A 19498-nucleotide genomic window follows, 5' to 3' on the forward strand; every position below is an offset into this window, starting at 1 on the left:
TGTGAGGATAAGCGGTATGGATAATGAATGAATGAATGAATGACAAACTGAATAATATGAAGTTCAGATTTTCCATAGAGAACCACAATTATGCCATTCTTAATATTCAATAAAATAAAATAAAAAAACACACACACAAGGAAACACAAATTCAAAAATAATTTAACCTCCTAACGCTTAGTGGCCACATATGTGAACAGCACTTTCTAGTGCACAGCATTGTGGAACTGTGGGTGTTTTGGACACATCTTCACGGTGACCATTTTGGCACATCTAACAATGTTATTGTTATTGTCGCAGAGGGGCGTGGACTTGCGCCTTGCAATTGTTTAAAAAATGTGCACAAATAGCCATTCTCCCTAAAAGATGCCTCCCACGTCCGCATTTGAATAATTAAATATGAATGAAACGTCTTTCTCAGTCTCAGAAAATTGCTTTAATTTTAAGTGCCTTCAACCCTGCTGTAGAACTTTAAGATCAAGCTTATGAGGCCCAGCATGAATATTTAATCAGAGACTCAAACGCAGCAGTCAGGCTGTTTGGACTTAGCAAACAAATGTGTTGAAGCAGAGGTTGACGCAAAACCACAGCCATGCCAGCCCTGATTTTTAGCAAGGCTGTATTCGCCAGCAGCTGGAAAAGGAGTCTGGTCATTACACAGTTAATAGCAAGGTAAATTTGTTTTTCATCATAAAAAAAAGTTTAATAAAAATAGAGGTTCCTATCCTCCTACTCCTCATCATCTGGAAAATTGCCATTCTGACACTCATATGATGTATTAATGTGATGTGCTGTCTTCTATCCTGAGGCTGAGTGAACAACATATTTATGGGTTTAGCAGCAGGAGGCAAAGAGAAGAAAGAGACTTGAAGCTGTGTTCAAACTTTTCTTTATTGGTGTATATGTTTATGTATATGAGAAGGTTATGACTATTATTTTCAGATGTATAGTGTTGGGGGTTGGGAAAGTTCATTTTCTACGCAAATTATTTCAAAGTTCAGTCCCAGACATATAGACTGGTGGGGGGAGAACCTGGAAGAGAAAGCAGCGGCAGTTACGACAAGTGTGTGGAGCAGGTGCGCTCAGTTACAAGCGTGAGTGCCATAGAAAACTGTTTGTTGCTGAAACTGGATGGAATGAAGCCCCAGTTGAAGAAACAAAAAATACGACATCCCATTCGTCTGTGTTTCATGGCTGTGGTTGAAGTCGCTGGACCAAGAGGTGCGTTCTGATTACAGTTTAGAGATGAGGATAGTGACAATAGATGTACAATGTAACAGTGTGCAAAGCTCACACATATCTATTTCAATGTCTAATAAAGATGCCAGTTGGAGATCTCAAATCTCATATGGATACAGAAAATCTCAACAAAGCTGTGTGAGTCAAAATCGACTGAGTTGCTTAATCGTTAGACCTCGGAACCAAGGATGGAGAAGAAAAAATTATGAGGAAGAAAACTAAAGACTAAAGTGACATTTTTTTTCGTTTGTTAAATTAATATTGTTGTGAGACTACTGTTTCATAATTTAGAATATTACATTGAAATGACAGTAAGAATTATTTTGTTAAAGTTATCTTTTCTATAGAAGAGGTATTGTTTACAACGTTGACATATTTAAGTAAGACTTCAAAAGAAAGCTAAAATTGGGTTTTTGGTTTATTTTCTACCCATACAGAGAAGGTGTAATTTAAATTAGGGCTGTAGAATATAATGAAAAGGTCATTGTGATAATGGCACATGCAATGCAGAATGCAAAAGATGTTCAATAAACTCATATTGAATTGTATGCTTTAATCTGACTTTGACCAATCAGATGCAACTTTAAATGTCCATTGCCATCCAATAGGAGAACGGTATATTTAGGTGCATTGCTAACACTAAAGAAGTTAATTACAGTAGCCAACAATACATTCATATTTTTCCGCATGAAACGATATAAATGGGCTGTTACTTGTATCGCACTTTTCTACATTGGGTACTCAAAGTGCTTCACACTGTACCTCATTTACCTACGGAGCATCAGGGCAACAGTATCTTGGGACATTTAAAGGACACTTCAAGAGGCTCACAATGCTTGGGGATCATTGGCCGGACCACTCTACCACTGAGCCATACCGCCCCCAAAATTGTATATTTTTTATTTAATAATAAAGATGCAATTACTTCAAGTGCATGTTAAATATTGCAATAATATCAATATTGCATATTTTTCCAAAATTGTGCAGCCCTACTTTAATAAAATTTGAGTTATAATGTATGGCATATTTCAGTATCATTTCAGTATCTCAAGGAAGCTGGATGACCAATTACTTGTTTGGATTTTGAATAATAATAATAAAAATAAATTACAATTAAAAAAGATCCCAGAGGAAATTAAGTAAATAAAACTGCAACCGAAAGGCTTATTTCTATGTAACATTTAAAATAAAAACAGCATCTTCTTTCGGGTCGTGTGTTCGATCCGGCCTCCCTGTGTGGAGTTTGCATGTTCTCCCCGTACCTGCGTGGGTTTTCTCCGGGTACTCCGGTTTCCTCCCACATTCCAAAAACATGCATGGCAGGTTGATTGAACACTCTAAATTGCCCCTAGGTGTGATTGCGAGTGCGAATGTTTGTTTGTCTCTGTGTGCCCTGCGATTGGCTGGCAAACGATTCAGGGTGTCCCCCGCCTACTGCCCGACGACAGCTGGGATAGGATCCAGCACTCCCCGCGACCCTTGTGAGGATAAGCGGTATAGATAATAGATGGATGGATCTTCTTTCGGAAAAAAAACAAAAAACAAATCAAAGGTCCCTTACTCTTCTCATCACTTAGACGGAATGCCCAGCTCTGCTTAAAGCGACACTTGGATGAGCATTGGCACTTATATAATAGGTTTGCATGTAAAGATGACATCGGTACTAAATAAAATGCAATAGTTTGGATTTATTTACATAACCCGTGAGCTCATCTGGATCACCTCCACAAATTCAAAAATACTGTGGCTATCGCTTCTCCACTTACACAGGCTGAAGCGGCATGAGCATGAATGCGCACACGATCCCCGACTGGTTATATTTCATACATTTATCTTACGCTAAACTTGTGTCAACTCTCAGGTGGCAGACGGCGACTGGCAGCGGGCAAGCAATCAGGCTAGCATGGATGTTTATCACAGGAGGAACTGATCTGAGATTTATACCCAGAAAGTGTTTATTCTAGGTTATTATAACAGTCAAGCTTTTGCAGACTTGACAGCAATGCACTGCTATTCAGAATCTGAATAGTCTTTAAGCAAGGTGTCTGTCGAGAATATGATCAATATAACATTGTTCGTTAAATCTAAGTAATTTACAAACCAATGAAATTAATTTGGGATAAATCAAGTTTAAGCATGCAATTTGAATAAACACAAGCTAAACCTGTTCAACATTATGACATTTTGTAGCTAAAATATTTGCTGTACAGAAGACGGATTTTAATAAAAACTCTGTTGTACTGCATCTAATGTGTGACCCATTCCCAGGATGAATGAGATGGCACACAAAAACAGGCTGATAACTCATCCCTTAGTCAACATGATGATGATATTTCAGCAACTGTCTTGCTTCGCTCCCTCTGGTTAAATGAATCCCCCTGCCAGAATTTTATTAATTAGTGTAATTAACTCATAAAATTAAGTTGGGTCTGAGATTCTCTCCCCACCCGTTTTTTCACCCCACCACTCAGTGATTATTCTTCGCCAAATTAATAATCCTAATTAAGCACTTTGACAGTTAATTTAAAAAAAATTATATAAATACTAATTATGCAGCGCACCATACTAGTCAGGCACAGTGAAACTGCGAAGTACAACCCCCTCCATACAGTCAAAGTCCTTCAGGATTTCAGCTATAAAATACCTGCACATATCTATATTTCACAAGCGTATGGTCAGAATTCCAAATGACTTCTAAAATTGCTCCTATTTTTCTGTTCTGGACGATAGATTTACAGATTCCGCCCCAATTGTTTCCAAGCCACATGACTCCAGCTTTGAGGACTTTTTTCTTTTTATATTTCAAATTAATTAGAAACTTATCATTAGATCTGTTTATAACCTCACACTTTTTCATCTTCACTAGCTTTAATGAGCTAATTGCCTTTTCTCTATATAGAAATGCAAAAGTCCTTTAGAAAATGATGATAAAGTCATAGTGATGGAGAGCCATAACAGTGCATCCAGATGGTCCATTTGCAAGGTGGGAAGATGTCTTGGCCTACTGGAGACAGAGGAGGAATATGTCACTGTCCACTTCTTAACTACCAAACACATTATTTCTGACTAAGCCATGTGGGCCATAACTATTTTTAACATCTCTAAGGCTACTTAGCTTGATCCTTTCTGGCTATAAAAAGTTAAAAAACAATCTTTGCTTATTTTAGCAGTGTTGTTTCCTAGCACACCCTGGATTTTTTCGAGACTCTGTGCTCCTTTCTTCGTGAAGACAGACCCTTTAAAAGAAGTCAACTTTTTTTCCAGGCTGAATAGATTATTCACAACAAAATGTTGGTGCTACAACACATTAGCACCTCTTGCAATAATATGAGATGTACATGTTAAGTTTAAAAGCAGTCCTTGGCGGGTATTGAGGTTTGGAAATGTCTTTTGTCCTCCTGAACTTCTCTCCAGACAATTGTCTAAACCTGTGCAATCTTAGCTAATTGAATGAGCCAGCATGTGCGTGTGTGGGGGGGGGGGGGGGGGGGTGTGGGTGTGTGTGTGTGTGTGTGTGTGTGTGTCTACGTTTGTTTCGCATAGATTGAGTCTAGACTTGTCGGTGACTTTTTGTCAGTGGGTCGCAAGTCCTCTCACGGTATCAGCACCTCCAGTGGCAAGCGGGTGCTACAGCAGGTAAGCCTAAACCCTAATTGTAATGAATTGGTTGCATCTAATTGGCTTCACAGCAGCACAAAAGCAGGGCGGAAATGTGAACTATGTCATTTTTGAGAACACCGCAGAACAGAATGGCAAAAGAAAGCTTTATGGAGCACAGGATTGCTGGTTCGACGTCGGCTTTAAGCCTGATTAAAGGCAGGTGAGTTGTGGCTTGCGTTAAGGTAAGCGCTTTCCCTTCAAACATTGCTGAGTGCTTTTAACTGGCTGATGTACCACATGCTCTCTTTCACAGGATGCCCACTCACTCAAGCCAAATGGCTGGATCCCACAATTTGCCCTTCCCGGTTGTGTCAGTAGCCCGTGTGACACTGAAGATTCATTGCTGCATTTTCTGTCAAACAGGTTATGTTAAAATTGTGAGGAACCTTAAATCCATTGGCATGGACCACGATGAAATGGTGTGTTTAATGCAGTTCCCCAAGAGGTCAAGTCAGAGGACGCAGCTAATTGATGCTTTGTGAAACCAAGGCGACTACCAGCACAACTGCCGTGTTTGGGCCGCTGACCATGGTCAGCTGGTGCTATGGAGAAGGCCAGCCAATGAAGTGGGCTCTTTCCAATACACTCACTGAGCAAGGGTCTTTTCCTGCGCTGCTCTCTATCGCGACACATAATAAAATGCCGTCTTAATCCCGGGAGCCTTTCGTGCACACTGGATAAAAATCACATCCAATCCCACCATTCCTTTCGAAATCAAACACCAGATGGGTGTAGCGAATCACTTTGGGAGTAGATCAATTCTATGGCCGCCGATAGGGTCACAATCCCACACATTACATTATTTTCGAATGAATGCTGTCACATGAATGGAAATCAGCGATGTACAGCGTACATGTTTGAAAAGGTGTTTCCACCTGTGCAAATTACACTGAAAGTATACAACTTGACAGGTATGTTTTCTCCGACGGGTGATCATTACCTACTTTGGCTGCGAATGAATGAGACTCCTGCATCTGCATCTCCCTTGGCACGCCTATCCCGATCTGCAAGGCAGATCTCCACGCTTCTCGGGCGACAACAAAGTGCCACCCCTGGTCAACAGATGATGCGTCAGCTGTCCGTACACATCTTATTGCCTTAAAGAGATGGTTGGGTCGGGATGGCCATGTTTTCCCTAACAAGTTCATTTTATAAATTTTTTGATCAGGAAAATGAAAAGAGTTGTCATTTTCTATATTATCAATAAATTTGGGAGAAATTAGGAAGTAAGTGACTTCATGAATAACACCTCTTGTTAATGAGGAGAATGGCCGCGCCCCCTACCGTCCTATCCTTGTTTGGTCGGAATCACTGGCGGAACCGATTACAAACTCTTCATTGGAAAGCATTGTACTTTCATTGCTCATAACATCCAAAAACGGTGATCAATTGGCACAAAAATCTATGTGGATATCTCTACTGGAAAGGATTAACCTCTCCGTGGCTGATTTATATGAGAATGAGGAAATGTGGAAGTGAGCAGAGCTACAAAGCTACATAGATTTATGCTGGGACGAGCGCACACTGCTTCTTTGCTTGAAAAAATCCAAAAAAACCCCATTGCTTTTTTGCTGATCACGGTTAGGTTGAGCAAGGCATTTAACACCAGTCAGGATATTTACAGAGACTGAAGTGGGAATGAGGAGACGTGCACATTTATTTGGATGAGCAATGGCCCCAGGTTTTTGACCTACAACACGCTGTGCAATTTGGAACGTAACAGCCGAAATGGTGCATTCCAATGCGGCCACACTCGGCTGTGGAGTCAGATGCGCACGTTCAAGACACCCCCAGTGTTCGATGAGGTCTTACATCACTCTGATGCCATTTTACTCTCGCGGCTGCAAGCGGTGTCGGACAACGCACGCTTGGGTTGCTTGGGAGGTAACCCCGCGGCATGAAGACGCAGGCTCATGATCACCTCCACACGCTGCGCGGACATTTAGGAGCTAATGTTGTTGTGCTAATGCCTTTTATTTTAACGGCCTGAATCTAGTTGTTTCTATTAGCTGTACCGTTATCCCACTGTTAGCCGGGGAGGGAAGGGTGGGGATAAAGATCTATGCTTGCCTGATAGCTTGCCCCCTACCAGTCGCCGTCTGCCTCCTGAGAGTTGATACGAGTTTAGCATAGCTAAATGTCCGAAATATAAGCAGTCTGGCTTCGTGTGCGAGTTCATGCTCTTGTCCACTTCAGCCTGTGTAAGTGGAGAAGCGATCGCCACGGTATTTTTGATTTTTTTCTGAAGGTGATCATGATGACCTTTTAGAGAACAGAACTGACAAAGCGAGCAATATTACCACCCTTGCCTCCCTAGACTGCTGAGACAGAAAAAATAAGCCGAGCTCCAAAATGAGGCGGGGCAATTTGTTGTAAATCTAATCACAAAAAAGCCCTTTAATCACTACAGAGGCTTTTGGGGGGCATTTTAGTTCTGGTGTCATTTTTACATGCAAACCTATTATATAATCGCCAATGTTAAAGCTCATCTTAGTGATTTTCTGATGGTCCCGGGGAAGTGTGATTGTAAAGGGATCCTTGAATTACAGCCAGATAGGTTGAGAGACCATGGGTCGAAGCACATTAATATAGGTAAGTGTACAACTGCATTTTTTCAAAAAAATAACAATAATTAAAAAAAAGATTTTTCTATGCCTGCTGTGTTTTAATATTATGGTAAATGTCGAATTTCAAATATCTGCAGTGTAATAATAAAGTTTGCAGCAGATGTTGAAGGAGCGCAGTCTCCTCAAGAAGTACATCCTGCGTCGCGTCTTCTTGTACAGTTGACTGGTGTGTGTTGTCCAGTCCAGTTTGTTGTCCAGCCACAGCCCAATGTATTTGTAATTGTACACCACCTCCACATCAGCTCCCTCTAACAGAACTGGTCGTGGTCCTGTTCTGGACCTCCTAAAGTCAATGTCTAGCTCCTTCGTTTTAGAGGTGTTAAGCTGTAGGTGGTTGGTGTGGCACCATGTAGCAAAGTCTCTGACCAGTCTCCGATACTCCTCCTCTCTGTCGTCCTGGATACACGCAACAATGGCTGTGTTGTCGGCGTACTTCTGGATGTGACACAGCTCTGAGTTGTAGCAGAAGTCCGAGGTGTACAGGGTGAAGAGAACAGGGGCCAGCACCGTGCCCTGGGGGGCTCCTGTGCTGCTGACCACCGTATCAGACGTGATGTCCTTTAGCCCGACGTACTGTGGTCTGTCAGTGAGGTAATCAGAGATCCAGTTTACCAGGTGGGGGTCCACGCCCATTCTGCCTAGTTTGTCCCGAAGCAATTAAAGTCACTAGAGAAGCGCAGCCCATTGGTTTCAGTGATGTTCTCGGTGGAGATGCTTATCAGCTTCAGCAGTCAGTGTCAGAAAACAGGTGAGCCGTGATTGGTCGTTACCTGAGCCCTGAGCAACTGTGATGTCATTTTCAGATGACAGCAAGTGGCAAATGGCCACTCCCTGAGATGGATAAAAACGAGGGGATATTGCTGCTTAGCTCATATTACACAAACACAATTGTAATCAGAATACCATGTTTAGACGGGTGACGGCGCATAGAACATAATATTGTAAAGACATTTTTGGGGGTTTACTCCCTCTTTAACCATCTGGTCTATTGTTGGCAATAACCTGAAACTAATCCATGTGACATGGGACTGTTTAGCCAGAGCGGGTCACATGAGGGTTTTGATCTCCCTGTTTATTTAATTTAAAAAAGATGTGTGCTGGTTTTCGTAGGACCAATATATTGTCATTGACAGGAAAATTAAGGGACAAATAGTAGAGCAACGTTCTCTCACTCAGTTCTCAAGCCCAAACAACACAGCTTGCTTTTAGATTGGGGCCAAGTGGCAACTTGTAAGATTTCATGTGCACAAAAACTGGCATTTACCCAGGGGAGTGCAGACACACATGAACGCTCGCACATGGAAAATCATTGGATGTGTCGGGGAATTGAAAGCAGAAGCCCTCAAGGACAAGAATGCCTCTGTAACCTATTTGCAAGGTAAATGCAGTCTCATTACAGTGAGAAGCATGAAAAGCAGCATCTCTCCTGCACATCACATGAAAGACTCCATTGTTCTGCCACGATGAAGGCACTCTGTCTCACCATTGTAGAAATAATAAAGTAGAGTACCCTTGTTCTGTGAGCCTTTCATTTCAACAAAAGACAAACAGTGTCTGATTCTCTGTTATATTCATCTGAGGCTGTCACCCCTTTCTAGGAGAAAAAGAATATTGTTGAGCTGGAGATAGAGACAACTAACCCCTTAAAACTCATGTCATGACTTTACATGAACTAATCAGACACAGGAACTTGTCCATGTGGGGTGTTATTTTCAAATATTATTCCAGCTTTGTTGGCATTATAGTTTTCGTACAGATCATTATATGCATTACAGCCCCTTGTGTCTTTCAGTAAGTATGTAAGCAGATATTCCAAACTACTTTATTTCACAAAGAGGCTCACAGAAAGTCAGTACAACTCCAAGCATTATAGGTGTTAAAAAGATCTTTATTGATATTAATGCACTTAATATTTTCTGCATGCATCTCAGTGTGATCTCCTGACATAGTGAATGTGCACACACAAACTACTTCCTTGCCAGCATAACCATCAGAAGTTATGGCACCTTAAAGTAGTTAGTAGAGTTGTTGGTGGTGCACGTCAAATAAGCATATTGTTTTTCAAAAGGTCAGAAAATTCTAAGCATTGTATTCTCATTACTGGCATTTTCATAAAAATCATCTTCTGTTTGGATTTGCCAATAAAGTTGTGGTAGAAATTGTTGTTACAGTACCGCACAGCTTACAAAAAGAAAGGTGTTTTGAAAGTTCTTGTTTTTTCATAAGTTAAATAATTTCCCATTACTGAATTGAACCTTTTTTGAGAGGCTGGACCTCTCTCATGAAAATCAGCTACTGCTCATCTAGCCTCATATACTGCAGGGCCAATAGTCCATGAGCCAGATCACCAATCTTAATATAATGGGTGGGCAATTTGTAGTTGGAATTTTTTATTTGCTAGACGTCTCTACTTCACAGTTTGGCATGATAACCCTTTCAGACTGGCAGCTTATTGTTGGTTATCTTGCATTTTATATATTGACCCATATCGCAGAAATACGAAAGTTTTTTATGGTGCTTGTTTGGCACTATGGAGCGTGTTGACTACTTGCTGACAGCTCAGGCTGCCTAAATCAATATTATATATTCTGAAGACATCAGAGAACTGAAATACTGGTATTATTACATACCCTGATAAAATCAGAGGCTGTTACAGCCTTATTTTTTAAAATTCAGCATATAATAACATTTTAAAATGTTGCTTATGTATCTATTTGCACCACAGTTATTTAGTAATATAAACATTATTTTAGAAAGCACATCCCACAGGCCTTTTCTTTCGGCAGGTACCAGATGTATTTATGTAGCCTTTATAGTTTTGGAAATATACTCATTTATGAACATGCATGTTGTTTTAGACAGAATTTGCCTGAATTCAATTAAGACTGATTTATGATTAATTAATCAAATGCAAGGAGGCGGGGGAAAACTTGAAACCTGTCATGTCATGTCATCTTCCAAACTGCTTATCCTATATAGGGTCGCGGGGAGTTGCTGGAGCCTATCCCAGCCATCAATGGGAGAAGGCAGACTACACCCTGAACTGGTCGCCAGCCAGTCGCAGGGCACACATAGACACTGTCACTGAGCGGGAATCGATCCCACGCTGCCCGCACACAACTCAGGCGTGTGTACCACTACACTATCAGGGACACAAACTTGAAACCATATAGGCATATTTAAGGTTAGGATCTTAGTCATGGTATGTGTGGTAGACGTCCAGGGTCAACAACGGCCAACGGCTCACCTTTCCTGAGGGAGCCAAGATACAACTGGAGGATGTGATTGCAGGGATTACAGGTAAACCAGCCGATCCTCAGCCATCAGAAAGAGTTGAATGACTCACCAAATCCATAGGCAGTTATTTGGTGTTTGCCGTCACCGGTGGTCAATCCAAACCACCGAAGCACATCCTGCTGCCTTTTGCAGTGAAGTCTCTGACTAGAAATACTGAACTGATTCATATTCTGAATTGCCTGGGCCATGGTGTTTCATATACACTGGTTGAGGAAATTGACACCGCAATGTGCCTTCAAAAACTGGAGAGATCCCAGAGAGGAGTGTCACTGCCAAGAAACATCTACCAGGGTGTCTTCAACACTCTCTTGCCTGGGACAACATAGACCGGTAGTAGGAGACAAACAGTGTAAAGAGTACATCACATTAAGTAAATGTCATTGCTGTACAGCCCAGAATTGTTGGACCAATGCCACAATATGAACAGAAGACATTTCAAAAGTCCAAGAAAAGGAACATTTCCCCAACACCAGCATTACTCCCCATGTACAATGCTGGTCATAGAGTAGAGCCCCCCATCACCATCAGCCTAGACGTGGACGCAGAGAAACAGGTCCAGAATTCCATAGTCAATAACATGATCTGGCTGCCCACCCGGTTAACTAACACCGAAGACCAAACTATTAGCAGTTGGACTGGGTTCAACATCCTCACACGCAAAAACATGTATGTGGTGCAGGAGACTATACAAGCCAACAATCAATGCCCAGCAATTGAGATGTCAAAAGTCAATGAAGTCCTGATCCAAATGCTTAACATAATGGAGGCCTTTTGACTGGAGAAGATAGTTTGTGTCTTTGACCAGGCACTGTATGGCAAGGCAGCAGAAATCACTTGGAAGGAAAATAAGTTTCAGAAAATTATACAATACAATACAATACAACTTTATTTATACAGTGCATTTCATAACAGCTACAGCTGTAACAAAGAACTTCACATTACAACAACAAAATAGCAATAATATTACAAGTGAAAGCAATATATTAAAACATAAAATACTATATATAACAGACACTGGAAAACAGCAGAAAACCATCAGTCTCATGTCGGATCAAAAGCCAAAAAATAGAAATGCCTCTTCAAATGGGTTTTAAAAATGGACAGAGAGGGGGTTTGCCTAACATTTAATGGAAGGTCACTCCAAAGGGAAGGACCAGCAACAGAAAATGCTCGATCACCTCTGAGGCACCGCTTAGTCCTCGGCACCTCGAGCAGTGCCTGGTCCACAGACCTGAGGCACCGGGAAGGTGCGTAGGAGTGGAGGAGCTCAGAGAGGTACGGCGGGGCGAGGCCATTTAAAGACTTGTAAAAAAATACAAGCATCTTAACCCATCTGAACCTTAAAATGCACTGGGAGCTAGTGAAGGGAAGGCAGAATTGGTGTTATGTGCTTGCAAGCTCCAGTTAGGAGGCGAGAAGCAGTATTTTGGACCAACTGGAGTCGAGAGAGGACTGGCCGAAAATAAAGTGCATTACAGTAATCTCGCCGAGATGTGACACATTCATGGATTACTGATTCTAAGTGCTGATGAGAAAGGAGGGGCTTTACCTTAGCCAGTTGTCTAAGATGACAGAAGCAGGACCTTACAAAAGCGTTGATTTGTTGGCCCAAGTTTGAGACTGTTAGCTTTAGATATGAAGCCAGGAGGCCTAGGTCAACAGGGTGGGATGTATAAGAGCCACTGGGACCAAACACCATAACTTCTGTTTTATTTTCGTTGAGATTTAAGAAATTTAGTGACATCCAGGCTTAGATGTCCCTAGACATTTCTCTTATGGAAAAAGTGTCTTTTTTGCTCAGCGGTACATAGATTTGACAGTCATCCGCATAGCAGAGGAAGGAAATACCGCATTTTCAAAGGATGGAACCCAGGGGCAGCAAATACAACAATAACAGCAAGGGTCCCAAAATAGAACCCTGTGGAACACCATGCGATAGAGTGGCAGAGCTGGACAAAGAGGAACCTAGTCAACAGAAAGAGTCCTGCCAGCCAAATAGGATCTAAACTACTCTAGAGTGCTTCCACTAATGATTACTTGGTGCTCCAAACGAGCCAAAAGAATGCCGTGGTCAACCGTATCGGATGCTGCATTCAAATCCAACAAAAAAAAAAGACATACACAGTCTGCAGAGTCATTTGTCAGGAGAATATCCTTACAAACACGTAACAGGGCTGACTCTGTGCTATGCATCATCTTGAGGCCTGACTGGAAAACCTCCATAACATTATGTCCATCCAAGGAAGATTTTAACAGAGTGCACCACTTTTTCCAGAATTTTAGAAACATCACGCCCTGATCAAGGCCAGGCTTCATAAGCAGGGGTTGAACTACAGCATGTTTAAAATGTTGGGGGACTGCACCAGAAGACGGGCTGCTGTTGATAGTGGCCAAAAAAAATTCACCAATACTTGGGAGAACCTCCTTAAAGAAATGAGGAGGAACGGAGTCATCAGTGGAGCTAGATGGCTTAATATGGCAAACCACATCCTCCCAAAATGCCAAGAAAACCACCTCAAAGGAATCCAACTCTGCAGAACAAGGAACGTAGACAGAGGGGTCAAATGTGGCATTCGGAACGAAAGCCCTAGCTGTAGCAACCTTGTCAACGTAAAACTGCAAAAATCTATCACATATTTCAGGGGACGAGTCCAATGCAAATAGGAAGAAAGGGCTTAAGTTCAGAATCAATTATTTTAAATAGAGTACGTGGATCATGGCAATTTGCCTGAAAGAGCCTTGACAAGTGTTCCCTCTTGTTCCCTTGGGTTGGGCATCAAGAACCGGGAATCGAGTGGAATCAGGACCATCATTCTGGTTCTCCCGGAACCGTTCAGATTTTAGAACGTCGGAACTAAGTTTCAATTCCTAGTTAGCCTCGCGGAAGAAGCACAATAAGTAAGACTGATAAAAACATTTTTTAAAAGTGTGCGTACGTGACGGCGCACAGCCCCTCCTACAGCCGAAGCTGCGTAGCAATAGCATGGTAGCTCACCCCCACTCGAGCTGCCCTGATCGTCTCGGTCAGCCCCTCCACTCGCTTCGTACCGGCCGGCAAGCGTGAACCCCGGCAGTGGCGACTCTGGGCGTGCGCCGGGCCATTCCCACAGATCTCTTCAACTCCGCCGGCAGCTGGGACACCGCGGTGGCAGCAGTCGCTCTTCGCAGGTCAGGGTCAGGTCAGCTCAGCAGTGAAGGGGGTTAAAAACCCAGCGCCTGAACTCACTAGCAGTAGCTCTGACAGCACAGGAAAACATTACATCAAAGAGCACAGTCATATGATCAGAACTGAGAATGGGAGCATTCCATCTGCAATCGTCTATCAATCTTGGGGAAGAGGTTTCAGGATGCTGGTCTACGTGACCTGTGTGTGGAGTGATTGCTAAAGGATCCATCACCTACTCATCCCCTCTGTTTCCTGCACCAACATGTCCATTGAAGTCTGCACCAATGACAACTCTCTCACTTCTAAGTATGCTCTGCATCACTTCATCAAAGTCCAGCCAGAATTTCTCCTTCTCCTCCAGCTCATATCCTACCTGTGGAGCATATCCACTAACAACATTGAACATCACACCTTCGATTTCTAGCTTCAGACTTATCACTCTATATGACATTCTTTTTACCTCCAGGACATTCCTAACAAACTCCTCCTTCAAGATAACTCCTTCTCCATTTCTCTTTCCATCAACACCATGATAGAACAACTACAGAACAACATTGCTCCTAAACTTCTAGCCTTGCTACCTTTCCACCTGGTCTCCTGGACATGCAGTATGTCTACCTTCCTCCTCTACATCATGTCCACCAATTCTCTACCTTTTCCTGTCATAGTTCCAACATTCAATCTCCCTACTCTCAGTCCTATATTCTTAGCGCTACTCTTCTCTCTCTTCTTACGAACACACTTTCCTCCTCTCCTTCTTCGACCAACAGTAGTCCAATTTCCACCGGCTGTAGGTCAACAGCGCCGACGGCGGTCGTTGTTAACCCGGGCCTTGACCGATCCGGTATGGAAGTCATAAGTTTGATTCACATCTTTGATATTGCTTACTGACGAAACCCTGTGTATTCATCCAGGCTTGGGACCGTCACAATAAGACACTGGCTTGTGTCCTCTTGTGGCTACATTACAAACAAATATGAACGTTAAACTCTTTAAAAACAGGAATTCTGTTTACCGTGTGCGCCCTTGACCAGTTGTAGCTAGAATTCTTTGTGTATTTCTTGCCAGATCGCGTCCCTGCCTTAATTGCTCCGCTCTCGCTCGTCTCGTTTACCATTCGTCTTGTTTCCTCGTTGCCGCTTCCTTATTGAATGCGCTAGGTAATATCTGCACAGCGAAGAGCAACTTCCAGGTCAGGGGCGAACCAAATTAAACGGATATATTTGAATCAAATTCAATTTCATAATTTTTCTTTTTGGGCAGACTTATGCAATCATTTACAGGCATCAGGTCTTCCCCTGCCTCCTTGTATTTGATTAATTAATCATAAATCAGTCTTAATTGAATTCAGGCGAATTCTGTCTAAAACGTGCCTGTACATAAATAAGTATATTTCCAAAACTATAAGGGCTACAGGAATAAATCTGGTACCTGCTGAAAGGTAAGGCCTATGAGATGTCAAATGTGCTTTCTAAAATAATGTCTATATTTCTAGATTACTCTGGTGGAAATAGATGCACAAGCAAAATTGTAAAATGTTATTTCCGCCTATGGAGAATTTGAAAAAATAAGGCTTTAACAGCCTCTGATTTTATTTGGGTATGTAATAATACCTCCAATCAGTTCTCCAATGTCTTCAGAATATATAATACTGATTGAGGCAGCCCAAGTAGTTAGCAAGTAGTCAATAAGCCCCATAATACCAAACAAGTACCATACACAACTCTCGGATTTCTGTTATAGGGGCCATATATAAAATGCATGATAACCAACAATATTCTGCCAGTCTGAAAGGGTTGTCATGCCAAACTATGAAGTAGAGATGTGTAGTAATTCAAAAAAGCAAACTAGAAATTTCCCAGCAGCAGGTTTGATTGGAGGTGAGTGTGGTGTACCACATAGTTGGTTGGAAATGACTTTAATAAGGACTTCAGTATCAGCTGTGACAGGTCACTTCAAAGCCATGGCCCAGAGCAGTTCACCTCACAGTCGAGAGGGTGAGACTTTGAAGATTGGGAATTTGTCTTGAGCCAAAGTCATGTAATGCTCTGCACTCCACAGGTAGCATGTCAGGGATGCTCACACATTATTGCCTTAATCCACAATTCACAGAGAGTAGGAATGGAAACTCACAATTTCTTGTCTTCGTAGCAGAATGCTTCAACAGCCATGGGAACAGGCAGACAAACGTGATGAAGTAGAACTCAGGGTCAGAGGAGGCAAAATGCTGGGTACATAGCCACAGGTACAGGCAAGGTGAAATGGCAGAACTCGTGGTTGGAGGCGGAAGGCAGAGGGGATTCACGGGGTATTGTTGTGGTGTCTTGCATGGAGGAGTGTCAAACACGCTGACATTTAATGAGGCATCAACAAAGCAGTGATAATGAAATGAAGCGAGCGTTGGTGTGTTAGGTCAAAGAAATCACGAGACCGATTACAAGCGAGGACTCAGTTTGTGTGGGTGAGGTTTGGTTCTTTCATCGTATCGTACTTCATAACACTGGAGACCTTGCACGACTTTGCGAGTGGTGTCGCTGTTTGTAGTGAGCTATTAAGCTTGTTAGCGAGTTGGGGTGTCACACTACTGTTCATTAGAAAAGAATACTCGGAGTGCAAAAGTACTTTTGTATAGGATTAGCATATTGTGTTTTCCGTCATTGTAAATCCATTGAAAAGAATTAAGATGAGTAATTTCGGTTTAGAAAACCTTTGAGAGTGAAGCAGTTTATAAAAATTCAGACCCTGGCAAATTTAGTACCAGGGCTGGGTATCCAACCCTAGAGACAAAGGTTTGAGGTGAAAATGAATGAACAAATGGAAATACTGTAATAAATGAGTACATCAAACTCTTATTTACAAGGGCGTAATGTCGTTTGTCGGAGTGGAGTTGTAAATCAAAAATATAACGGGTAATCCATTATATCACTTCATTACTGCATAAATTACTGTTGAAACCCCCACATTTTTCATGAACATTGTTTCTTATTTATTCTATATCTACATTGGAAGATAGTGGATTTCAGAAACACTGCAATATTTACATTTAAAAACAAGAGGATGTATGTAGAGTAAGACATTTTACTTTCTTTTTCAAATACATCAATATTTGCTTTAAAAATGTTTATATATTATAATAGTTAACAATATACAATAGACATCTGCATTATTCTATGAAAAAAAAAGTCTACATATAAAATAAGCGGCTTCACCAAGTTGGTACATCTCTAACTACAGAATAATTACCACTACGTATTACTCAGCAATGGCAAAGGGTGTGGTGTTACACAATAAAAAAGGAAAAAGCAACAGTCCTCACATAAATATTAGCAAAGAAGATACTCATTGGCGTAGCTGGCCTGCATTCCACATGGGTTTTGAGGTCAAAGGGGCACGACATCGCCCACGCGAATAGAGGACAGAAAAAAGCCAAAAAAGTAAGGAATAGGTAAACCAGGAATAGACCATGACAGTCATTAGAATTGCAATTCCTTGTTTTATTGCCCTTCATTCCCACCCTTTCCTCAGACCCTATACAAACAGGAAAGTTTGAAGAAAGAAAGAAAAATAAATGGCATACCTGACCACCACAACATTAATAATAACACGTAAATAACATTTTCCCAACACATCCCGCAAATAAATACACAAAATAAAATTACACTAAAATAACTTATGGTGGTTGGGCCGGGATGACCATGTTTTCACTAACAAGTTCATTTTATATATTTTTTGATCAGGAAAATGAAAAGAGTTGTCATTTTTTATTTTATCAATACATTTGGGAGAAATTAGGAAATAAGTGACCACATGAATAACGCCTCTTGTTAATGAGGCAAATGGCCGCGCTCCCTACCATTCTATCCTTGTTCGGTCTGAGTCACTGGAGGGACTGATTACAAACTCTCCATTGGAAATCATTGTACTTCCATTGCTTATAACGTCCAAAAACGCTGATGAATTGGCACCAACATTTATGTGGACATCCCTACTAATGCCCACTTCAACATATCAAAACGATTAACCTCTCCGTGGCTGATTTATATGAGAATGAGGAAATGTGGAAGTGAGCAGAGCTACAAAGATTTATGCTGGGACGAGCTTCTTTGCTTGAAAAAAAAACCACACTGCTTCTTTGCTGATCACGGTTAGGACGAGCGAGGCATTTAACACCAGTCAAGATATATACAGAGACTGAAGTGGGAATGAGTAGATGTGCACATTTATTTGGATGAGGAATGACCCCAGTTCTTCGACCTACAACACGCTGACCAATTTGGAACGTAACAGCCGAAATGGTGCATTCCAATGTGGCCACACTCGGCTGCGGAGTCGGATGCGCACGTTCAAGACACCCCCGGTGTTCGATGAGGTCTTAACTAACTCTGCTTCGCTCTCGAGGCTGCAACAGCCTGAATCTAGTTGTTGCTATTAGCTGTACCGTTATCCTACTGTAAGCCGGGGAGGGAAGGGGGGAACAAAGATCCATGCTTGCCTGATTGCTTGCCCGTTGCCAGTCGCCATCTGCCTCCTGAGAGTTGACATGAGTTTAGCGTAGCTAAATGTCCAAAATATAAGCAGTCTGGCTTCGTGTGCGCATTCATGTTCTTGTCCACTTCAGCCTGTGTAAGTGGAGAAGCGATCCCCACGGTATTTTTTATTTTTTCTGGAGGTGATCATGATGACATCACGTTTTATGTCAATAAATCCAAACTATTGTGCAGAACACTTTTATACTTTCACAGGTTTAAGTGGACAAGAGTAGTAGTGCGCATTTCCATTTTGGTGGTGATCGGTCGCCGTTTTGGACGACAGAACTGACAAAGCGAGTAATATTACCACGCTTTCCTCCCTCCCGTGATGTAGACTGCTGAGACCAAACAAATAACAAGCCGAGCTCCAAAACGGGGTGGGTCAATTTGTCGTAGATCTAATCACAAAGTTAAATCACTACACAGTCTTTTTTGGGGAGGCATTTTAGAACTGATGTCATTTTTACATGCAAACCTATTACCGTATTTTCCGGACTACGAGTCGCTCCGGAGTACAAGTCGCACCAGCCATAAAATGCATAATAAAGAAGAAAAAAACATATATATGTATATATATATATATATATATATATATATATATATATATATATATATATATATATATATATATATACACACATATATATATATATATATATATATATATATATATATATATATATATATATACACATATATATATATATATATATATATATAAGTCGCACTGGAGTATAAGTCGCATTTTGGGAGGAAATTGTGCGCTTAGTACACATCATTTCCACCAAGCTACGATGGTAACATTTAGCTAACATTCACACATGTAGCATACAAGAAAGTTACTTTGAGATAACTTTGAATTCACCAAAATGGTTGTAGATCGATTAAATACGTCCCTGACCATGTAGAACGTTTCCAAGTCTCCAAAAGTATTAATGTATTCCGTCGTAATTATGTCTTCGTCTCCTCTGTGCTCAGCT

The sequence above is a fragment of the Filicampus tigris genome, chromosome 2 (genome assembly GCF_054856515.1).
Source record: "Filicampus tigris isolate MCC_2025a chromosome 2, RoL_Ftig_1.0, whole genome shotgun sequence".
Classification (NCBI taxonomy): domain Eukaryota; kingdom Metazoa; phylum Chordata; class Actinopteri; order Syngnathiformes; family Syngnathidae; genus Filicampus; species Filicampus tigris.